Below are 25990 nucleotides of genomic sequence, written 5' to 3' on the forward strand. Positions count from 1 at the left end.
GTGCTACGCTTTGTTATGTGCGTTGTCTGTCTTCCCACATCTGACTGACATCTGCTTACCTCACCTGTGGACTTGTTAGCACTGACTGGGGTTGGTGTTGTCTGTGCATGCCAATGTGTTTCAGGTCAACATCATTGTGTGGGATGAGTAACATGGCCATGGTGAGTATGTGTTGCGGTGCCATAGTGGTGTGTCTACCTCACGTGTGTCACAGCACCATGACTCACCTTACGTTGGTCACATTGTTACAGTATTTGGCATGCACTGTGTTGTGTAGCAGATCGACATCTCCATGACACACGACAAGTTGGAATCACAACAGAGGCAAGTATGGTGTACTGGTGAGTTTATTTTCAAACATGTGTGAGGAAAGTGCACAGGATGGTGGGTGCTGTACATTGGTTTTGGAATCCAAAGTTCACATTCGCATCAGAGGGCTCCACGCTAAATCGTAGGCTGCTGTTTTGCTTTTAACTATTATTAGGGCTGTAACGGAGTCTGTTAGAAAGATTGTTTTTATTATGATTTGCCTGCTCATGCTTCCTGCGTATTGCTGACATACCACAAAAGAGGCTTACCTGCACTCAATATTCCTGCTCCATACCTTGCTGCTTCATTGTTTGGCACTCCAGTTCCGGGCTCGGCAGGTTGCCGGTTCCGGCAGAGGGATGTGGCTCCTCCCCCCTCCCCTCATTTCCGCTTCCTGGGGGGCTGATTTAAAATCGCCATCGGTGCCCGGCCGCGCTGCTTCAGAGGGCTCAACGCTAAATCGTAGGCTGCTGTTTTGCTTAACTATTATTAGGACTGTAAGGGAGTCTGTTAGAAAGATTGTTTTTATTATGATTTGCCTGCTCATGCTTCCTGCGTATTGCTGACATACCACTAAAGAGGCTTACCTGCACTCAATATTCCTGCTCAAAACCTTGCTGCTTCATTGTTTGGCACTCCAGTTCCGGGCTCGGCAGGTTGCCGGTCCCGGCAGAGGGACGTGGCTCCTCCCCTCTCCCCTCATTTCCGCTTCCTGGGGGGCTGATTTAAATACACCATATGTGCCCAGACACGCAGCGGACGCGTGCAGCGGGCATGCCTGCGGCGCGCCAAAGGCAAGCCCGTCTGCGCCCGTTCGCGCCGGTCTGTCGCCGGACGCCGCACATGCTGCCAGTTTGCCTAGAACTGGGTATGCTTACTCCCAGCCCGAGCTGCTTGCAATCGGGAGGCGTGTAACAAAGTGTTCACAACCTTGGTTGGACGGTTTAGAGGGCCCTTTCAGGTGTTTATGCTGTGGCTTCTCTTCTTTAATCCCGGCGAAACCCAGCAACCCTCCTCCCGCTCCTCTGTGATGGTCTGTTCGCTCAACTGTCGCTCACTTGTTAAACATTTTGCTGGTGTTCACTACCTCTTGGAGGACAGGTCTCCTGATGTTTTATTTCTCACTGAGGCTCGGCTCTCAGAGGATATGGTGACTGAGCAAGTACTCGCTCTTCCAGAAGGTTATACGATCTACACTCTTAATAGACCTACGAGAGGAGGGAGCATCGCGGTTATCCTTAAAACTAAGTTTCTTTGTACTTTTATCTAACAGACCGTTGCTGATTGTGAATGTGCTTCTTTTAAAATAACTTTTAATTTTAACTACAACATGTCAGGACTATTGATTTACCGTCCTCCAGGTCCGTCCACAGAGTTATGAGCTGCCCTGCCCGAGATAGTTAGCACTTTAATGGTCAATGCCTCTAATTTTTCTGTTTTAGGCGATCTCAATTTGCATTTAGAAAATGATTCAGATCCTACTGTGCTATCTTTCTTGGCTGACCTCGTGGCATGTCAGCTCGTGCAATTGGTCCCCGACCCTTCTAATGTGGCTTGGCACCTACTCGATCCTGTCTTCACTAACATACCATCCCTTGAGGTCCTTGTTCCAAATCCCATGGATTGGTCTGACCACTATTTAGTTACCATGGTGATTCACAACATTTTGCCAGCACACAAATTAGTCAGCACCTCGTCTTTCAAGCGCCCTTGGCACAAATTAAGCTGGGAACAGCTCCAAAGTCATCTTGCGGCTACCTCCCCGGTCATTCCGGCTGACCCTAACGTGGCCTACTCTATCTTTTCCGATTGGATTATCCGGCCGTGGGATGTTTTTATTCCTGTTAGGCTGTCTAGGAATCGGTTTAACAAACCTAACCCTTGGTATAACGCAAAACTAGCTGACTTGAGCAAGGTCTGTAAGAAGTTGGAGAGAGCCTGGCGACGGGACTTTGACCCTTCTTCCAAGGCTCTCTATCGTGCTGCTATCAAGCGTTATCACAGGGCACTTCATGCTGAGCGTGCCGCATTCTATGCCGAGCAGATCAGGGGTAGTTCTAACCCGGCTAAGACTATCTTTTCTCTAGTGTCAGGGCTTAAAACTCAGAAGGACGCTGTAAGTTCAGGGATTACTTCCGATTTTTAATGCGAAGAACTGGCCAATTTCTTTATTAAGAAGGTTGAGGATATTTATAAAAGTTTTCCTATGGTCTCCACAGGCCTTCCTGAGACCTGCTGCAAACCTATTGACGGGGTCCCTAAAACTATTCCCTCTATAACACAAGAGTTTTTACTGACACTTTGCTCCAAGGTAAAGTCAGGCTCTCCTGCTGACCCTTTGAAGCCTGACCAATTATAAAAAATATTATCTACCATTATCCACCATTTGGAAACAGTGATCAACGGGTCTCTGAGCGCGGCGGTTGTGCCCAGGGCCTGGGAACTGGCCAGGGTCCTTCCACTGCTTAAGAAACCTTCCTTAGACCCCCATAAACCAGAAAGCTTTCGTCCTATTTCCCTGCTACCTTGGGTTGCGAAAATTACTGAGGCCTACATTACCTCCATTCTTACGGATTTCTTTACTGTACATCGGAGATTTGATCCGTCTCAAAATGGCTTCCGGCCCAGTCACAGCACTTTTGGCCGTAACTGAACATCTGTGGATGGCCTTAGACGCGGGGCAGACGTCGGCGCTGATCCTTCTGGATCTCAGTGCCACGTTTGACACTGTGTTCCACGTCATCTTGCTGAATCGCTTATCTGAGGCTGGAGTCTCTGGGTTAGCTCTTAGGTGGCTGTCTTAGCCAACAGGACGTTTCAGGTAGTCGCGCCCCCTTTTGCTTCTGGCACCTTCCCTATTGGTCAGGGGGTTCCACAGGGTTCGTCCTTGAGACCCCTGCTCTTCAACCTTTATGTTCAACCTTTGGCGGAGGTTGCCAGGAGCAGAGGGTTGACCATGGTCCCTTATGCTGACGACACCCAGTTGGTGGTGGTTCTCTCGAGTGACCCCGAGCAGGACGCTAGGAAATTTCAGGGCGACCTCTCGGCAGTCGCCGAGTGGATGACCGCCAACTGTCTACAACTGAATTCTAACAAGTCTGAGGTGTTGCTGGTGGGTGGGAACCATGGCCGCTGGAGTGATCTGTGGTGGCCTGCGAGTCTAGGTACGGCACCCACCCCAAGCCTGTAGTGAAGAACTTGGGGATTTGGATGGACAACTCACTTAATTTTCAGATCCAGACAAAAAAAGTGGCAGGCACTTGCTTTGGCCTGTTATGCGGGCTCAAATCTATTCTGGCCTTTTTCGATGCTACAACCAGGCAGACCATTATTCAGGCCCTGATTCTATCAAGGCTTGATTATGCTTGCTCGTTATATTTAGGAGCTAATAAGTCCAAAATCCAGAGGCTACAGAGAGTCCAGAATGCGGCCGCAAGATCTCTCCTGGGCTTGCGCAGAACTTGTCCAGTGATTAGTGCCATCCGTCGCCTTCACTGGCTACCTGTAGCCAGGCGAATTGAGTTTAAGGCACTTTGCGCTGTCTTTAAAATTCTGAAACTGGTATCCCCCCAAATTTTGTCTGATCTTCTTCTACCTTATATTCCCACACGATCACTACGATTTATGGGACAATGTTTGGTAGTGATCCCCCGGGTGACAAAAGTCCGTGCAGGTGGGCGCTCCTTTTGGAACAGAGCTGCCATTCTGTGGAACTCTCTGCCGGTCCACATTCGAGGGCTTACCAATTATTTCCATTTTAGGAAAGCGATCAAGACATTCTTATTCCCGTCCTTGTAGGCCTATAGCGTTCTTTGTGTACTGCTCTTCTGTTGCTTAGCGCCGGGACGCCTCTTAGCTGAGGCAGCTGTTGCGCTTTATAAAACCTTCTAACATAACATAACATAACATAACATAACATTAGAGTTGGATGTGCTGGTAGATGAAATGTCCAGAGTAAAGTCCACAGTCATCTGCTACATTGGCCCAACATGAACCCTCCATGTCATGTGGGCGAGTTGTGTGCGATTGGACAAGGTGAATGGGTTGCGCACAAAGAACATTGTCCAGAACAGGTTTAGAGGCCCTGGGGGATGTGCTGGGACATCTGCCTCTCACATGTCCTTCTTCGGACGACCCCTCTTCTTCCTGGGGGGGGGATCCTCATATGCAGGCCTCTGCGGTGCAGGGGACTCTCCGCCAGAGTCCTGCTCCCTCCCTGTGGTGCTGGCAGATGGTGTTGCGACAGATGTTGTGGGCACACAGGGGGGTGGGGACAGGTTGGTGTTGATCTGGCGGAGGCATTGTAGTATGTCCCGATGCACCGCAGTTAGGGCATCCCACTTTGCCTCCATGTGGGCATGGTGGGTGAACTGCTCGTGTTGCATGTCCTTGAGGATCCCCACTACCTGGCCAAATCCTCCGGTGCTATCCTGGTACGCATCTAAGATGCGTGCCAGTTTGGGGTCATCATGCAGTCCAGACCCTTCTGCAAGGCGTGCCCTGTGCCTCCCACCCCTCCCAGCACCCCTCTCAACATGGGCAGGACCAGCGGCAGTACGCACAGGGGTCACTGGGACCCCTTGGGTGGTGTTGCTGGTGGTGTTGGCTGTAGCTTCCGGGGGTCCTGTGTCCCTGTGCTGTGGGTGTTGATTGTCCTTGGTCTGTCCGTGTTGGCGGGGGTGCCCTGTCGGTGTTCAGATGCTGGAGGTGTGGGTACAGGGGGGCAGATGTTGATGCTGCTGGTGCTGCATGATGGCTCACACCAGAGGGGCCAGGTTGGTCGTCGTCATCCGAAGAGGACAGAGACAGAGTCAAACCAGAGAGCTCAGTGTCCGCCAGAGTCTGGGAATGGGAATCCTCTTCATTTGGTGCTGGGTGCCCAGAACCACCTGTGTTTGGAAGAGACACACGATGTGAGTTATGCTTCTACATGCATCGATGGTTCACAAACATGACATTTTCTACTTTACGAACAGATGCCTGCCTGTACACTGCTTTTTCCCAGCTTGTCACGGACAGAGTTTGATATTGTTGTTGCCCAGTTCCCAGCATGGCCTTGTGCTCCCCACAACAGAGCCCAGTGTCAGACATCCTGTCAGTCCATTCCCACTCCCTATAAGGTGAGCATGGTTCAGAGTGAGGTTGCTGGGCCATGTGGGTGAGTGGGGAATGTCTGTGATTGCAACTCCCATCATGCTCCTGGCTACACCCCCCTTCCCAGCATGCGCATACTTCCTTGCTCTTGATTCTGCTTCCCTGTGAGGGGGTGTGACAGCAATGGCAAGATGGCTGACTGTGAAGTCCTGGTGTTTGTTGGTGCCCAGTTCCCAGCATAGACTTGTGCTCCCACAACAGAGCCCAGTGTCAGACATCCTGTCAGTCCCTACCCACTCCCTGTGGGGCGAGTATGGTTCAGTTAGAACTTGCTGGGCCATGTGGTTGGTTGTAGACTGTCTGTGACTGCAAATCCCATCATGCTCCTGGCTACACCCCCCTTCCCAGCATGCCCATACTTCCTTCCTTTTGACTCTGCTCCCTGTGAGGGGGTGTGACAGCAATGGCAAGATGGCTGACTGTGAAGTCCTGGTGTTTGTTGGTGCCCAGTTCCCAGCATGACCTTGTGCTCCCCACAACAGAGCCCAGTGTCAGACATCCTGTCAGTACCTTCCCACTTCCTGTGGGGCGAGTATGGTTCAGTTAGAACTTGCTGGGCCATGTGGGTGGGTGTAGATTGTCTGTGACTGCGACTCCCATCATTCTCTTGGCTACACCCCCCTTCCCAGCATGCCCATACATCCTTGCTCTTGATTCTGCTTCCCTGTGAGGGGGTGTGACAGCAATGGCAAGATGGCTGACTGTGAATTCCTGGTGTTTGTTGGTGCCCATTTCCCAGCATGGCTTTGTGCTCCCCACAAAAGAGCCCAGTGTCAGACATCTTGTCAGTCCCTTCCCACTCCCTGTGAGGCGAGCATGGTTCAGTGTATGCTTACTGGGTCATGTGGGTGGGTGTAGATTGTCTGTGACTGCAACTCCCATCATGCTCTTGGCTACACCCCCCTTCCCAGCATGCCCATACTTCCTTCCTCTTGACACTGCTTCCCTGTGAGGGGGTGTGACAGCAATGGCAAGATGGCTGACTGGGAAGTTCTGGTGTTTGTTGGGGCCCAGTTCCCAGCAGGGCCCTGTGCTCCCCACAACAGAGCCCAGTGTCAGACATCTTGTCAGTTCCTTCCCACTCCCTGTGGGGCGAGTATGGTTCAGTGTGAGCTTGCTGGGCCATGTGGGTGGGTGTAGATTGTCTGTGACTGCGATTCCCATCATACTCTTGGCTACACCCCCTTCCCAGCATGCCCATACTTCATTCTTCTTGACTCTGCTTCCCTGTGAGGGAGTGTGACAGCAATGGCAAGATGGCTGACTGTGAAATCCTGCTATTTGTTTGGCTACAAGTCCAAAGAGAGCCCCTGTGCTTCACACAGCAGCACCCAGTACGGGGTATCTTTTGCTGATATTTCACTGAGGTGTGTGTCGATGCATTCTACCCGGTGAGTTGTGTGGAGTTTGTGTTGAGGGGGGGTGTCTCCATATACTGGTAAGTATGGTCAGGGCTGTCAGTCCTCCTTCCCATCATGAAACGTACTTCCATTGTGGGGCGTGCAAGTTGTCTTTCAGGATGTCAGTCAGTGGTGTCCTGCTTCTGATTTGCACACAACCCCTAGCAGGGCCTTGTGCTCCCCACAACAGGACCCAGTGTCAGCCATCTTGTCAGTCATTTTCCACTCCCTGTGATGTGGGCATGTTTCAGAGAGGTCTTGATGGGCCAATCAGGAGGGGGAACATTATCTGTGACTACAGGCCCCATCATACTTTTGGATACACTCACTTCACCGGCATCCCCACTATTCCTTCCTGTCAGTCTACTGCACTGTGAGGTAGTGTGTTTGTGGGTGACAAACTGTATGGCAGTGTCTATTTAGCTTTGTGCCACTGCCTTGCTCTATTTGTTTGTAGGTTGGTGCATGTCATGACACAGTTCCAAGTCACTGTGAGATGGCAGGTATTGTGTTTTCTGACTGGCATACACATCTTGGTATGATTATCTATTGGTTACTGTAGCTTTGCTTGCGGTGCATGGTTTCACTGTCCCCTTGCCACACAATCTTGGGTATGTTGTTTGTGTACTCACCAGGCTCTGGTATGTCTGTTAGGCCATGAACGCTCTCTGGTGGTAGGATGTCCCGCACCTTTTCCTCCCAGGTCCTGAAGTAGACTGGTTTGGCAGGAGGGCCACCGCCGGTGCACTGACTCAGGGCGTGATCTTTTTCGATGAGTTTCTTGACCCTCCTGCACACGTCATACCACCTGTTCTGGATATCGTCCTTTGTGTGCCTTGCTGGTGCTTGAGCGTTCACCTTGTCCACAATCCTCGCCCACATCTTGGTTTTCTGTGACATGGGGGTCCTTTGGACCAATGAACCAAACAAATGTGGCTCTACTCTGATGATCTCGTCTACCAGCACTTCTAACTCACTATCTGTGAACTTTGGATTCTTCTTTGGGTGCATGGTGATGGGTGGTGGTGGTGAGGGATGTGTGTGTGAGGATGCAAGTGAGGGTGGGTTGGTGTTGGTTTTGCTGGCTGTATATGTGTGTGCTTTTGGATGAGGTGCTGATGGTGTGTGGGTTGTGTGATGGGTGAGTTGTGAGTGTGTCTGTGGTTGCTGTGTAATGGTGTTTGCTGCTGGCTGTGTCTCCTGTTTGCAAGGGATGATGGTAGTGATTGTAGTCCTTTATATAGTTGGAGTTGTGGGTGTGTCTTAGTCCCAGTTTTTTTTATTTGATATTTTTTGGCTTTGTCATTGCTTGTTTGGTCCTTTTTTGTCTTTTTTCCTTTGGGTTTTGTAGGCATGAAGGAGACTTTCATCTGACGGAAACGGAAGCTGCTGTTGTCTCATGTGGGCTTATACGCCTCGTTCACGCTGCCTATCTTCTGTGTTTCATACGCGTCGGTTGCAAAGGTCTCTATTGCTTGTGGGCCAGGTTGTCTGTGCGTGTCGGTCGTGCGGCTTGGTCTCCGTGCGAGTCGGTCTGGTTTTACACGCATTGCATCGTACTGCGCGCAGCCGCGGCCCGTGGAGGGAGTTCCGTGGGGCAGAGAGGTGGGGCGGGGGAGGGGCAGGGTGGGGGGTACTAAAAACTGGAATATGGATAATTGGAATTAAGTAAACAATTAAATAAATAAAACGTATTTCGTAGCGCGCGCTGCATTGCATTTTGCGATGCAGCACGCGCTATGAAATTCGTTTTATTTATTTAATTGTTTACTTACCTCCAATTATCCATACTCCGGTTTTTAGTACCCCTCACCCTGCCCCGCCCCCGCCCCTCTGCCCCACTGAACTCCCTCCACGGGCCGCGGCTGACTGCGCGGGTCGGACATCACGGGTACGGGTCGGTCGGGTTCATTCCGGGTTCGTGTCGGTCGGTGAAAATCGCTTCGGTTTTCCGGCCGGATCACTATTATCCCTACGGCTCGGTCGTACGGCTTGTATTCTGTATGTGTCAGTTGTAATTCACTCGCGTTGCATCGTACTGCACGGGTCGTACGGCACTGGTCCGTGTCGGTCGGTATTCGGTCCGGGTCCGTGTCGGTCGGTTCGTTTTGCGGTCGGAATCGGAATCGGCCCCCTAATATCTAATTCTATTAAGAGATTTGTAATTAATTAACCTGGAGGATGCCCCTCTTGACATCATGATTTGACAAAACACGTGTTGGCTATATCAACTATATCTGATGTTGAAGATTTGTCAAGTAGAAGAACGTATGAAGAAATAAACCTGATTGGAATCAAAAAGAACACTTGGACAATTTATATTACTATATGTGTTGCTGCTCAAGGAAGTTGTGTTTAACTGTTTATAGGACTGGTTATCCAGTCCGATTTATGGGCATTAAGTGGCAGCCCTTTTCCTTTTGAGCACCAGTTGGAGATTAGCTTTTACCGAAAGGGTTAAACCTAAATGAGTTTGCGCATGTGACCCTGCCACTTCTCAAGTCTAAAATTATTACTTAAAGAAGCATCTTTCTGCTCCTCTGACTTAGAGGTAGTTTTACTTCCCCTGCCCTATTATGTACTAGGGTCTTACAGCGGAGGTCATGAAAATCACAGGGGCACCCCAACCCATCGCATACCCTAATGTATGTAGGTGTTTTCACTGTATTCTAAGTTCTTTTAGCATAGCACTGGCTCTAGGCCTGGTTAGTCAGACTCAGTTGCCACCAGTACCCGTCAGCAAAAGGTTGGGGGCACAGGATGACTTTGCAACAAAACCTCTTTCTGCCCCTCTGTTGGTTCTTTCTGCATATCTCTTGCTTCTTTCGGCACCTTTCTTTGTCTTTCTGGACTTCTGCTGCCTCTTTCTGCATTTCTCTTGCTTCTTTTTGTGCCTTTCTTCCTTTTTCTGCATATGTCCTACCTATGTACGCATAGTTTGAAATTAGCATTTAAAAAGCCTTTGAAATTCACTGAAAAAGGTTTCAGGGTCGTTATAGTTAATTGGATATTTCACTCGTACAAAACCAGAGAAATTTGGCATTTATAGTTAGTTGAGCTAACTATAACTCACGCCCCTGCAATGCACAGCTGATGATGTCACATATTACATCACTCATGACGCGTTCAGTAACATCACTGATGACATCACTGATGACATGATCAACGTGATAATTTGATGCACCTCCTCACATCCTAATATAACCTTTGATACATCCACTCTAAAATACAGACTACCATTTTCGAAACAATAGACACACCAATACCAGTTACTACATACCCACTCACTGATTCCTAGGTCTACACACACAACCACTCATTCACCTATACAGTCACTCATACATGCAGTCACTCATCAATACAGCACTATCATTTGCACTCATACACCTATACAGACACTCACCCATCGCCACTCATCCATAGAGTTACTCACACATCTAGTCAGTCATGCAAAGAATCAATCACACTCCCATTTACTCACCTATACAGTTATACACACACCAACTCACTTATTCATACAAATACAAACACATACTTACTCTCTTATACAATCACCGATACAAGCACACGCTCATCCATACCACCACTCTCACAATCTCTCACTCTCACATATAGTCATTTATATATTCCAACACTCACATATATTGCCTTTCACATATGTAGTTACTCACACATGTACCACTGATACATCCATTCACTCACCAACATACCCATACACACACTCACCCACCCATACAGCCCTGCACAGTTGCACTCTTGAACCCATACACCCAAAGAATCACCAACTCACACATCTATGCACAGTCACACACCCTCTACCCACCCACACAGACACTCAGGCACCCATACAGTACTCAGACAACCAACCAATAACCCATATACACACTCATGTAGCTACTCACCAAGCCAGGCAGCCGCTTACACACCAACTGACAGACTGATACAGACATTCACACAGATTAGTCACTAAAGCATGCATTCAGTAAGACATGTTTAATCACTCACTTATACAATCAGTCACACACCTACTAAATCATCCATTCAGACACTTATACACCCACTCATTCTTCAATACACCTTGGACTATATATATATATATATATATATATATATATATATATATATGCTGTGATTGAGCATAATCTAGCATTGTTTGCACATTAGCATACCTTTGCACATAAGCATGATATTTGCAAAAAATGTTTTTTGCACATGTTTATACATATCATTGCTGCTTGATATAATGATATTATGATGGTTTTTAATTAACAGTTTTTTTAAATTTAAGATTGTTAATATTATTCCACATAGATTGCCAGGCCGTACTTTAAACTTGTCGTTTTATGCACTTTGCTTTAACAATGTGAAATCAATGACAGTAACTTTTTAATGTCTATTTTAATGCCTCTCACATGATTGTTTTGAATATGCACTGTCACTTTCAATTGTGAGCTCACAAGCACTACATTGTCATGTGAACAAGGCTCGGACGAGCCGAAACATTATGGCGATATACCAGGAATAAATTAAACTGCACTACCTACTGGTGCGTGCCCGTTGATTGAGTGGATTGGAGGATTTCTGTTGCCCTGATGCGGAGGAGAAGATATATTTGGTCGTAGGTTTCACGCGGACACAACACGGGACCCTCTCCATTGTTTGGACAGCGCTGACAGTGAAACTGATTCCAGGGCAACCTGGGAGTAACTGTTTCCAGAAGGAAAAGCGGCGCTTGACCCCCATGAATCTGTACGGAGCACGCCGTATATGGAGGAGGACCTGCGGAACCTGGGTCGGAGGACGCGGCGGATACAGAGACGAGTCCTGGCAAGAGTACACAGGTATTATGGGGCGGGTATTCAGGGGTGGAGAGTTTTGTGCGGCGGCAGCAGCGATTAGAAATCATTTGAATATCGCGTAGCCTGCCCAACAATTGCGTTATCCTATTTGCAGTATGTCGGCCGACAATTTACGAGACAGGGAGGCTGCAGCCATGGCCATGTTTTCTGACAGCCTCCCGATTCCACCTAACATTCGTAATAAGAACAATACGGACAGCAATACGAGTGACAGTTCCCTTAAAGAAAAATATAACATTTTAGAAAAAAAGCTACGCAGCGAACAGAGTAAATGGTGGGAGTCAAAATCCCTCCAAAGTTACATAGATGTCAACTGCATTCCAAGAGGTCTGAGAATTTTAACGGCCCCTAGCTATGAGAACCCAAACCCCGATCTCATGCGGGAATGGGCCGAGAGTAATTTGGAGTCGTCACGGAGATTAGTATTAATACTTATTAAAAATGCCGACATTGACAGGGCACAATTACTCAAAGAAATCGCAGAAATCAATGATGAATTGAACCAAATTGCACAAACTGAGGAAAAAACAAAGCTAGCTAATGATATGACACTCAGGCTAAAAAAAGAGGAAACAAAAAATCATGGAGAGAAAAACTTTCAAGTTCCAAAGAGATCGCAACAATTATGAGTTGGGACAAATTTTTACGTTTGCCAAAAAATACGATGCCCTACGAGTCCACGCATCTAGAGCAACTGCCAACCCCAAAATTTCACATAAAAATAAAAATGCGGCAGAAACATCACAATCTGATTTGAGTTCAATGGGGGGCAGCGACTCGGATTCTGAATTTCGCAGCATCAATGCGATTGGCCAAATACCTAAACCATTGCCCGATGAGGAGATCAATGTTTTATGCTGCGAGAGAAGACAAACCCTCCGCCTGAGACCTCAAAGGAACTACAACGAAAGTCAGCCAACTACAAGCGGCGGCAGAGGAGTAGGGCAAGGAAGAGGCATTCAAAATCAAAGCAAGAATAGGGGAAGGGGTCAATGGACAAAGAAATAATACCTGAGAAGGGGACAAATAAGACCATTATAAACCTGACACAAATTAAACTATCAGATGACGAAGAAAATATCTGAAAATTGGGTTTATCGTTCGCACCTCAAACTGACTTTGACTATGCCTCCACAAGATTGGACATGTATAAGGCAGTAAGAAAATTGACACTAAGGAATTTCCATACCTTAAATGAAAAATACTTGGGCTCGTGGAACAATGGGGAACTAGGGGCATTGACACAATCTGTCGCCCCCATCCTGATGGAAATGCAGGAACTGTGGGAAACTGAGGGAGCAGGGTATGAGACTCCTATTGGACCATTTAGCGGCTTTGGAGAAATTTTGACAGGCTCAAGTCAGAGGGCTCCTGTAACACCATACATACCCTATCTACTTTCAATGCCATAATGCCCCGGGACTCTCTAGATGTGTTTCACGAGAATGTCACAGCCCAAATAAAAAAATTGCACAAAGAAACGCAAAATAAGAAACGCAAATAGACCCAATAATATGAGGCCCTCATGTCGAAACTGAAAAAGGAGAAGAACATCATTGTGAGGGGGAGTGATAAAGGAGGAAATATTGTCCTTTTAACACGCGAGGATTATGACAAGGAAGCATACTCACAATTGAACGACAGAGAATGTTATGTACGTAATACCCCAGCTGCGATAAAAATATCTCACAATGAGTATTACAAAAAATTGACAAGATGAAAGAACAAACAACTCATTACGGAAGCTGAACTTAAATTTCTCAAAAAAGAAAATCCAGTTACCCCGTTGATATATTTTATCCCTAAAATACATAAGAGTATTAGCAAACCCCCTGGCAGACCAATCATCTCGGCCAGAGATGGGATTCTTGAGAAAACATCCGTTTATATAGACTTCTTTTTACAGGACTTTGCACATAAGCATGATATTTGCACTTTTTTTGCACATGTACATACTTATTATTGCTGCTTGATATAATGATATTATGATGGTTTTTAATTAACATTTTTATTTTTTTTATTTAAGATTGTTAATATTATTCCACATGGATTGCCAGGCCATACTTTAAACTTGTTGTTTTATGCACTTTGCTTTGACAATGTGAAATCAGTGCCAGTAACTTTTTTATGTCTATTTTAATGCCTCTCACATGATCGTTTTGAATACGCACTGTCACTTTAAATTGGGAGCTCACAAGCACTACATTGTCATGTGAACAAGGCTCGGACGAGCCGAAACGTTATGGCGATATACCAGGAATAAATTAAACTGCACTACCTACTGGTCCGTGTCCGTTGATCGAGTGGTATAGGAGGATTCCTGTTGCCCTGATGCAGAGGAGAAGATATATATATATATATATAAATAAAACATATGTAAACTTTACAGAAACACACAGTCTCTGGATGATGTCATAAGTGATGTCATCAGTGATGCCATTTGAGATGTCATCAGTGATGTTATCAGTGATGTCACTGACCATGTCATGAATGATGTAGTATGTGACGTCTTCAGCAGTGCATTGCAGGGGCGTGAGTTATAGTTAGCTCAACTAACTATAGCGGCCGAATTTCTCTGGTTTTGTACGAGTGAAATGTCCAACAACCTATACCGTCCCTGAAACCTATGGTTTTTTCAGTGAATTTCAAAGGTTTTTTAAATGCTAATTTCTAACTATAACGACCCTGAAACCTATGTTTTTTTTACAGTGCATATATATATATATTTATATATATATATATATAGATATATATATATATATATATATATATATATATTCCATCACCTCGTCACACCTCCATTCTCATCAGAAAGAACGAGCGCAGACCTCAAGTATGTGCTGCAATTATTTATTCATTTGTCTTTGCCTGCCATTACGCGTTTCAGCCGAACAAGCGGCCTTGATCACATGACACAGTTCAGTATTTTCTTCCACTTTTTAATGTGCTAGTGCTAACAAAAAATCATAGAAATAGAAAGTGGAGAGATCTTGCCATTCTAATACATGCATGAATGCTTGTTATACATCATGAATAAAACATAGTCAAAGGTTGCATAAAATTTATGTAAAATACTATAATGTTTACAACCTATATATAGATATATATGAATATAGTTCAATGTAATCAAACCATGAAAGAAATTTATACCGGCATAAATGCTTGTAATTAAAAAGAGCTCCTATTTCTAACCATGAAATTCTAAAAGTGCCCCTACCGTGAATAAGAAATAAAGAAATGAAAAGAAAAAAATTTTTAGTTAAGGAATAAAAACGTTTTTGGGATATGATGATGATAAATATCCTAAAGTACATGTCCCATATGTCACTAAATCTAGGATGAATGATGTCAGAAGAGTTTAATTGATGACTAGATATTCATATAAAAATACTGGGGCAAAAACTATCTCAGAATATGAACAATTCAATTTTCCTTTGTGTATGTTTTGCTTCCACATAATAGGTGTAGGTATCCTTACCACACCTATCCTCCCCAAATACATTCTTTATATCAGTTTAAAGTGACTATGTGCTATAGTACGTGATTGCCAAAAGAAGGGCACATTTTTGCATAAATGCCCTAAAATTGCCAGAGATTGCTGAGGATTCTAGATATTGAAATGTGCAAATTTAGCCATACAAATGAGATCAACCTTAATAAGTCAAGTACAAAAGGGATCTATAGAGTTCTTTACAAAAGTCATAATACAATAAATATCTAAATTCATCATAAAAACCTGATTTCATAAAATTGGAATTAAAACCACTACTCCTATGTGCCTAAGACCAATCCATAAAACCAAATTAATATAAAAAATATATCCATAAATATGCATAAAATCCCTTTAAAATATGTCACAAACTTACTACATAAAGACTAAAAGTACCTTAAAATATTCTCAGTTTGTAAATGACTATGTACTGAAATTGACCTTGGATAATGTTATCTTATGGGAGGAATATCACCCAATTTAAAGAAAGGAGTGAAGATCTTCTGTGTTATTGAGAACACCCGGATATTTCGAATCAAACTCGAGTATATAACACGTTTCCAGTCGCCTCAATTTAGCCTCTCTATCTCCTCCTCTTTTTGTAATGGGAATGGCTTCGATGACATAATATTTAAGATGCCTGGGGTTGCCATCATGTACACTTTGGAAATGTCTGGCAACCGGGTAATTTTGATCCTTGTTAGTTATTGCCCGGATATGTTGCAGGATACGCTTATGGACAGCTAATTTGGTACTTCCTATATATTTTAGATGGCAACTGCATTTTAAAACGTAAAAAGAAAATTCGGTTTTACATGTTAAATGTTGTTTCATTTCTCTCACTTTAGCAGAGAAAGCAGTTATATAGGTTTTTACATTTGTACCAAATTGGCAGGCTTTACATGATAAACATTTTTTTAAAAAACCTTCCATGTTGTTAACCACATATCCTTATGACATTCCTCTTGACTGTTACTGACTAGCATATTGCCCATGCTCATAGTTTTTCTGAATGTGACAGATGGATTAGAAGGCATCTGGCTACCTTTCACTGGATCATCTTGGATAAAGTGCCAGTTGCGTCTTACTATACTTCTCAGTTGTTTCTCCTGCCTGGAATATGTTAAAATAAGTCTAACAGGTTGTGGGGTTTCGACTGTCTCTCCTTGAGGGATTTTGGCCTTGTAGGTTAACAAATCCTCTCTGGCCTTCGCCCATGATCTTTTAATGGCGGCATCTACAGTCTCTGTCCTATAACCCCTTGCTAAAAACTTGGCACGACCACACGTGTGTGTGTGTGTGTGTATATATATTTGTGTATATAAATATATATATGCATTTTTATGTCACTCAAATGCTCTTGAGGAGGTACAAACACCACACTTATATATTCTGGCCTATATGCACACTCACGCCTTCCTCAACATGTATCTACACACCTATGTGCACATTTCACCCTCATTCACACTTTCAGCTTTTGTTGTATTAAGTGGCAGCTTTGTTTAGTTTATTTTCATTTTTACAGTACCGGGGCTAGACGTGCACATCTTATCACTAGCCTTTGTTCACATGCAGCGCTTTCACTTTGTGCTTCATGAGACGCGCCGAGAGCAGGGAGTTACGGACACACACACTGTTGTGCTAGGTCTCGCGTTTCTAGTTGTGAGCAATCGGTAACACTAACATGATTGCTTACGAGGGAGGGGCATGATTTCCGTTTTAATGTGTACTTACACGATAGGTTGGCTGCATCTGGGGACGCCATATGCTCTTGTACCAGCTTCCACAATGCATGTGCGGGAGGACTGAGGCAATCACCGGCTTCAGAAGATAGTTTACAGGTTTATAGTCTGTTTACACTGGTGTTACTAACTTTAGTAAAACTTGATGTCACACATGTGCTTTACTGCGTCTTGCCCACAGTCACACGCTGCAAAACTACTCAGTCATTGCAATGAACATAGTAAAAACACTGCCACTCACACATATATATAAATACCACTCATTCACCAGTACAGCGCTATGTGATCAAGGCCGCATGTCTGGCGGCCGAAACACGTCATTTGGACACTTGATGCTTGAATAAATCATCATTTAACTCTCAACTTTGCCTTTGGAGTCTGCTTCCTGGTGTTGCGCCTTTCTTTGGATGGTGGTACCGCTGGGATCCTGCTGTGGAATATATATATATATATATATATATATATATATATATATATATATATATATATATATATATATATATATATATATATATATATAGAGAGAGAGAGAGAGAGAGAGAGAGAGAGAGAGAGAGAGAGAGAGAGAGAGAGAGAGAGAGAGAGAGAGAGAAAGAAAGAAAGCTGCGTCAGCTTGAATCAAGATATATTCTCGAGTTGTACAGTAGGAGCCCGATAGGCCTGTATATGGAGGAAGACTTACATACATTCTTTTAGAGCCCTCAGCTTTAGGTTTCAAGAATAGAAAATCTACCTTTTTGATTTAGATATTTACACTTTGGATAAATTTAATTGTATACTTGAAGTAGATTGAGCACACGTTTTTTTATATTTTGTTCATCATATATTTAAAACAAATTTGAATGGAGAAATCTCTGGGCCCTGGGTGGGGGTTTTGGAATGTGGGGTGGTTGGGAGCACGACGCACTGCGAAGCCTGTGTTTTGGTCAGTTTTTGACGTCTTGGATGTGGTTACCCGGTATCGCCCAGACAGTGGCGTCCTGAGTAAAACTTCTCCTGGGGGTGCGAATGGAGTGAGGATGCTATGATGGCAGACCCTAGAGTGGTGAATGGTGAAAGCAATACTAGCACTCTAAGAGCACTGACGTGGAACGTTCGGGGACTAAACGACTTCCGTAAGCTCCGGAAAGTGCTGAACTATTTCCACAGGCATCACATTGACCTAGCTCTAATACAGGAAACACACCTTCCCCCAGGGAGTAAAATGCTTTCGGCACGAGGCTTGGCAGGCACTAGCGTGACGGCCGGCTTTACAACGCACTCCTGAGGAGTGGTCACGTGGGTAAACCCGAACTCCAAATTGAAACTGACAGAGCTTGAGGCTGATCCGCACGGGCGCTACTTAATTGCTAGGTGCACAGGGAAGGGTCATGACCTGGTGGTCGTTAACGTGTACGGTCCGAATTTCGACGACCCAGGGTTCTACGCCACGCTGGCTGCACTGTGTAGACAGTACGAACACGCGAGAATGGTGTGGGGGGGTGACTTCAACTTCATATTCAACCCGTCAGTGGACCGCTCGTCGGGGTCGGTGAGGCGCCCGGCGGCTGCTGCCTTGCGCAGGCGGAGATGACTAGACTTGATCTGGTCGACGCCTGGAGGCACGGACACACGGGGAAGGGTGGATACACGCACTATTCGGCACACCATGATGTGCACACTAGAATCGACTATTGGCTGCTTGGCTGCTGTCGCGTTCCCTACTCGCGGCGGTTAAGGAGTGCATAGTCCTCCCGCATACGCTTTCGGACCACTCCCCTCTCCTGCTGATATTAGACTCCCCGGTCAGGCGCATCCCGCCGTTCACCTGGCGACTCCCACCCTACTCGTTGCTAGACAAGGCCTTCCGGGGGGAGCTGGCGGACGACATAGAATCTTTCTTCGATAAGAATCTGGGCTCGGTACAGAGTTTCCACACGATATGGGACTCATTCAAAGCATACATACGCGGCATGGCTATGGCCAAACACTCTGGTGTCCTTAAGTGCATCCAACAGCGTATGCGGACCATAGAAACGCAGTTAACGCAGCTCGAAGAGCAACTACTGCGGTCCCCGGCTGAGGGGGTTGAAGCGAGGATTTGCGAGTTGGTCGCGGACTACAATACCGAAGCAGACAGAGAGGTGCAGCACATGGGCAAGTACGCAACTGCCCGTACGTATGGGGAAGGTGAGCGCCCGGGCTCGTTGCTGGCGAAGATATTGCGTAATAGCAGACAGCCTCTGGTAGTAGAGGAGCTGATCACCCCCGCGGGCGCAGTGATCACTGACCAAGGGGAGATCGTGGTGGAATTCAGAGAGTACTATGCCGACCTCTATTCCTCTAAGTCAGCGCAGATGGAGGAGGAAATAGATGACTACCTCAGCTACGTTAAAATGCCCTTCTTGTCTAACTCGCAGAGGGAGTTCCTGATGTTGCCCATACAACAGGATGAGATTCTGGAGGCACTGGGGGGCATGAGGTCGGGCAGTGCACCGGGCGCCGACGGGTTGACAGTGGCCTTCTATAAGTCCTTCAAGGCTCCTCCCGCACCTGATCACGCTCTTTGATGAGATATGCCAGGAGGGGTGTATGCCGGATACCATGAGAGAGGCTCTATTGGTCACTGTTCTGAAACCTGGGAGACCCCCTAACATGTGCGGGTCCTACCGGCCGCTCTCATTGCTTAACGTGGACGCCAAGCTGTATGCTAAGGTCTTAGCCATGCACCTGGCGCTACTGGTGCCGGAACTGGTGGCCCCGGAGCAGGCGGGCTTTATCCCATCAAGAAACCTCACATATAATATCCGTACGGTGTTGGGTGCCATGCAACATGTATGCCCAGAATGTAAGGCCTTGGCGCTCTTTCTGGACATGGAAAAGGCATTTGACTCTGTAGAGTGTCCATTCATGGTGCGGGTACTGCGCAAGTACGGGCTGGGTGAACCCTTCCTACAGATGCTGGGTGCTTTGTACTACCGCCCCACCGCTAGGCTGCGGATCGGAGATCGAGTCACGGACGCCTTTGACATAGGCAGGGGCACCAGACAGGGTTGCCCCCTCTCCCCTCTCCTATATGCCGGTGGCGGAGCCGTTGGCCTGCGCCATTAGGGAATACCATAGGTATGAGGGCATCAGCTTTCCCACTTATAAGATTGGCATCTCGACCTATGCCGACGACACCCTGCTGTATGTGAGGGACCCGGAGGTGAATCTCCCCTCCATTCTTCGGGAGGTGGTCAGGTTCGGGGCGCTGTCTGGCCTTAAGGTGAACTGGAGCAAGTCGGTGGCGTTCCCGTTATCGCCGGCGACGCTGCCGTTCCAACTGGAATACCCCCTGCAGTGGACAACGGATTCGGTACGGTACTTGGGGATTCAGCTGCACAGGGACCCGGAGGTGCTCCTCCGGGAAAACTACGGAGTGGCGTACACCAAGTTAGTCGAGGATGTGGAGACGTGGAATCGGCTACCCCTGACATTGTTGGGCAGAATAGCTATCATGAAAATGGTGGTCCTACCGAGGTTCCTCTTCCTATTTAATAATATCCCGGTCGTGCTGTCTAGGGCCTTTTTCAAGCAGCTAAACCAAACGCTTGTTACCCTGGCCTGGGGTGGCAAGCAGCCCAGGGTCCGATGGGAGGTGTTGACACTGCCGTATGAATTGGGGGGGCTGGGGGCCCCGGACCTGGAAAGGTACTACAGAATTGCGCAGGCGGCGCACCTGCATACGTGGATCCATGCTGACCCGGGGGTTCCCCATGTTATCCTAGAGAAATCGTTCGCGGACCCGCTTCCTTTACCGGCTGTCGCCTTTCAGCCGGTAGATCGTCGGGTGGGAAGCTTAGACTCCCTTAAGGCCACGAATCATGCTTGGCGGGAGTTGGCGAAGGCTCGGGCTGCGAGATCTTGTACTCCCCGTTACTGCCGGTGGAGTGGGCGGTGTGGCTCCCCCGCTGAGAGAAAAGAGTGTGACTCGGGCGCTGAGTAAGCTGGGCATTTCGCGGATGGCGGATCTGTTCGTAGACGGAGTGGCCAAGACGTGGGACCAGATTGGATCGGTGTCGCCGGCCCCCACGCCTCTACAGCGTTTTCAGTTCCATAGGGTGCGCGGTGCGCTCTCGGCCCTCTTGGGGCCGGATATGGCGGAGCCTCCAGAGGTCCTGGAACTCACTTATGTAATAAAGACCACGGCGTCTGCCAAGCTGGTCACTACACTCAAAAGACTGGGGGACCAGAGTGTGGCGCACCGGTGCGACGCGGCGAGAACGGCATGGCGGACGGATCTTAATATGGAGATCACAGACGAGGTGTGCAAATACTGCTGCGCCAGCACCAAGAAGATATCCTTGAACGGCCGACACAGATTGGTGCATTTTAAATTCTTGCAGCGTGTATATTATACCCCGGAACGATTGCATAGGTACGGACTGCGCCAATCTGCGGAGTCTGAACGCTGCCACTACCCTGTGGCGGATTTCATGCACATGGCCTGGTACTGTCCGGGGGTCGCCAGGTACTGGGCGGAGGTCTTCCGAGAGCTCAGTAAGATACTAGAGGTGGAGATTCTCCCTAGTCCAGCTCTGGCGCTGCTGGGGTATTCCAGACCCCTCCCGCCGGCATTGCGCCGCCTGGCGGATATTGCACTGTTGATAGCCAGGAGGGTTGTGGCGATGTGCTGGATGAGAGGACCCCTACCTACTAAAAAGCGATGGGCCAGTGACATGCTGTATTGCAGCACGCAGGCGGAGATATATAGTGAACTGCTACCACCTAAAAGCCGTCCCAAGGATTTCTGGGGGCTGTACAGAGCGACGCTGACACCTGGGGACCCTGAGTTGGATAGTCAGGGGGGGGCACAGAGTGTGGAACCCTGTGGGCACGCAACAGCGGTGGGGGACCCTGGACATGATCAGAATACCGCGGGGGTGCGCCTTTGAGGCCCCCCTTTACACAGGGTGGTAGAGGGGGCTGCATGCGGAGTGTGCGGATAGATAAGCCTCTAGTTGGACTGGGTTGGTTTCGTGAACGGCCCACGTTGGGGTGTGTGTGCTGCCAGGATAAATGTGGATCGACGGAGGGAGCATACTTGGACTGGGCACGCCGAGATGGCGCGGTGATGGATGCGGGAGAATACGGCAGAGGCATGGGAGAAGACAGTGCGTGTGTGGTGGGTGGGGTGGGCGGGGGGGGTAGTGATAAGGTTGGAACATACCGGGGTTATGGCAGATTGGCGACATGAGGCTGGCGCGTGGGAGCTCCTGCTCAACACGTGCTCGCTCCTCTAGGGTATGGGGGTAGATACGGCTCTGGCCGGCGTAGGGACCTTGCTGGGGGCTACTTTCAGCGCAGATAGGTGCAACGCCGCCGGTCCCCTGGGATGTCAGCTAAATGGCTGTGTAAGAGCGCCCTCAATTGCTTGCGCGAGGAGCTGCGCCCTCGTACTGGGAGATCGATACTGCCTGTATTGTTCCTTTGTGTCAATAAAGGTTTTGGAAAATAAAAAAAGAAATAAAAAAAGAAATCTCTGGGCCCGCTAGGGATTAAACACTTTTTTTCCCCAATAGGGATTGGTGTTCTGTTCATGGCCGTGGTAAATTAATCTGTCCCGCTTGGGGTTTACACTTGGTGAGAGTAACTACTGCTGCACGTGTAAGCTTGTAAATTAATTTAAGGTCCACACCCACTAAGTCTTTGCTGCTGGATGTCTAAATGTGCAGGTCTCATATAGAGTGATTGATTACTTATAGTGAGTGGGTTAATATTTGATCTGACTTGTAAGTGTATGTGCTGACTCAAAAGAGGTGCAGTCCGTAACTGCTTGAATATGCCCGAATATGCTAAAGAAAGATACACAAAGCTGTTATATATGTCCAGACTTCGGGCTGATTTCAGTGCATGGTTATTGGTATAATGAATTAAAGTGGGATATGCAGCACCACTGGGAGCACCTTCCCATACAATATGTAATGAAATAGAAATAGAAATACTTGTAATGTGCATAGGCAGAATGTAATTTGCTGATGAAAGAAAAAAGTATATTAACTCGTTTTTAGCAGCAGGCGAAAACTGTGGTGAACTTTTGGTACATGGTAACTGTTATAAATTGTAATGAGTACCCGATTGTTTTAATTTTGAGTGATTATGTTATTTTAGATAATGTACTGTTTATATGCAATTCACATTTGTTTTAACACTGATATGTGCTCACCTTTTTGTCTATCACGCTGTGAAGAGTCAGTGTACTTAGATGTTGTGTATATATATATATATATATATATATTCACTTAAAAAACCATAGGTTTCACACATGTTATAGTTAGCTGGACATTTCACTCGTGAAAAACCATTGAAATTCCCCCGTTATAGTTAGTGCAGGCAACTATAACTCACGCGACCGCAATCCTCTGCTGATGACGTCAGATATTACATCACTGTATTTAGACACTTATTTACCCATGTCTTCTTCCATTAATTTTTAGCTATACATATATTACAAATATTTTTTTTTCAGAAAGACACATATGTCATCAGTGATGTAATATCTGACGTCATCAGCAGAGGATTGCGGTCGCGTGAGTTATAGTTGCCTGCACTAACTATAACAGGGGAATTTCAATGGTTTTTCACAAGTGAAATGTCCAGCTAACTATAACATGTGTGAAACCTATGGTTTTTTAAGTGAATTTGCAAGGTTTTTTAAATGCTAATTCCTAACTATAACGTGTGTGAAACCTATGGTTTTTTCAGTGAATTTGTACGGTTTTTTAAATGCTAAGTTATGTATTTTTTTTTAAAGGTTTTTCACCGTGCGCGTACCGTACGTGCACGGTGCGCTTCACGCACCGTGCGCGCGCTGTGTGCGCACGGTGCGCTTCGCGCACCGCGTGGCCACGTTACGCAGTTTGCAGAATTTTTCCGTTTCTACCGTACGCACACGCTACGCGTACTCCGCGATTTTTCGCAAAAAAATTAAAGGAAATTTTGGCCCTTGGGGTCCTTCTGGGACCCCCTGACAAAGGCTAGGGTGTCAGGAACTGTCCACCCTGCCCCCTTTTCACGTTCTCCACCTTTGTTTTTCACCCCCTCAGACTGCGAGAGGCAAAATGGCGGCCGAGACTTCCTGGTTTCGACCGATTCTAATGTTTACTAAGATCTAACAACCAATCAGAATCGCGCTCTCGCACGGCAGCGTGCGCGTACGGTAAGTTTTACCGTACGCACACGGAGCGCGCCTATAGATATATATATGCTTTTAAATGCTATTTTCTCAGGAAATACTGAACAGATTTACACCAGACCTGCAAAAGGCACATCCCTGACCTGAGGACTACCTCTCTGCCAAATTTCAAGTAATTCTGTTCAGCCGTTCGGGCTGTAGCTTGGACTAAAGGTCCTATGGAAAAATGCATGGGGAAAACGTGTTTTGGGACCCCCCCTTTTTCTCAGCCCCCGCTTGACAAATCCCCCCGAGACTTTCAGGGAAGGAGCGGAGCGGAGCGCCCCACCTATTTTGAAAATTTCGCGAGGATTCGTCAATCGGCGCCAAAGTTATTCCAAATAGAATGTTGCGGATTTCCTATGGAAACACGATCCTAACTATAACTATCTACTGGCGACCGCCAGTAGATAATATATATATAATATATATATATATATATATATATATATATATATATATGTATATATATATATACACGCACACACACATTTATTATCCAGTCGTTACTAGGTTCTTAGGTCAGCTGTTCCATAGGAAAAGCGCTTTTTGTGCTGCTAATAACTTTGGCACCGTTTGACGTATCTCCATGAAGCATTCCAAAAAGGTGCTACTTATTGACTAGTTTGTGCATGGAAAGTTTAGGGATGATCCATCAAGTGGAGGCCGAGAAAAAAGGGGGGTCCCAAAATGCTAAATCCCCATGTATTTCCACGCAAAAACATCGGAATGTAAATAAGTTAGATATTGGTCTGCAGATTGTGCTTTTTGTGATTTGGTGTAAATCCATTTACTAATTTTTGTAAAGTTATGGTTAAAAAAATAATTGCAAATCTGGATGGTTTGGTCTGCGAGAGACTCTTGCGGGAACGTCAAAATAGAGTGTTCTGATTGGCCCAGGGAGCATTATTTCCCTTGAGCCATCTCACTCCCATGGGAGTCGTACTCCCACAGGAGTGAGCACTAGATTGGCTGCCAGCAACATCAGAAAAAGGTTGCTGGCAGCCACTACAGGACACGGGGAATCATTCCCCTGTCCTGAAGTAGAAAATGTAAATTAATATAAGGGAGCAGGGTAGGGATACCCTGCCCCCTAGAACTCATAGCGACCTCCCCCCGGGCCAACAACAAACGACAAACACACATCAGCAAAAATTGTTGCAATCCCGTGGGACGAAAAAACTAAAATTAAACAAATGGTGGCTAGGCCTCATTTATTATCTTTATGCCCCGTGGATCCCACCCATCATGAAAATAGGTGAAGGGGGCCACGCAGTACCCCTCCCTCAGCCATTAAAGGCCCCCAAGAGCCCACCCCAGGGCAGAAATTTGCACATAAGTGGGATGGGGCCACATGGCCCTCCTCCCCGAACCACTAGAGGCCCTGTGGAGCCCACCCCTGGAACAGAAATTATCGTATATGGGGAAAGGGCTAGGCAGCCCCCGAGTCTCTAAAGGCCCCAGGGAGACAACCCTAAGGCCTAAATTTTACAAAATGGGAAAGCCCACAGGGCCCCCGTCTCTGAGCCTCTAAAGGCCCCAGAGAGCCCACCCCAGGGCCGAAATTACTTAAGATGGGGAGGGGCCAAGCAGCCCCCTCCTTTCTGAGTCATTAATGAACCCCGGACTGGCTCACATGCTATGTCCTGTGGGGCCCACCTCCAGAACATAGCAGTTTGTCTCCCACAATGGTGTGGGCAGGGGAACGTGTTTGCTCCCCCTTAGTGGGAGCAAACACAGAGTCTGCTCCCAGCTGGCAGGACCTTTAAAAATGCTCCTGCTGGGAGGGAGAAGACTTTTGATCTGTTTCCGTGCCAGCATTGATGTGAGCAGGGAAACAG

The sequence above is a fragment of the Triturus cristatus genome, chromosome 10 (genome assembly GCF_964204655.1).
Source record: "Triturus cristatus chromosome 10, aTriCri1.1, whole genome shotgun sequence".
NCBI classification, from domain to species: Eukaryota; Metazoa; Chordata; class Amphibia; order Caudata; family Salamandridae; genus Triturus; species Triturus cristatus.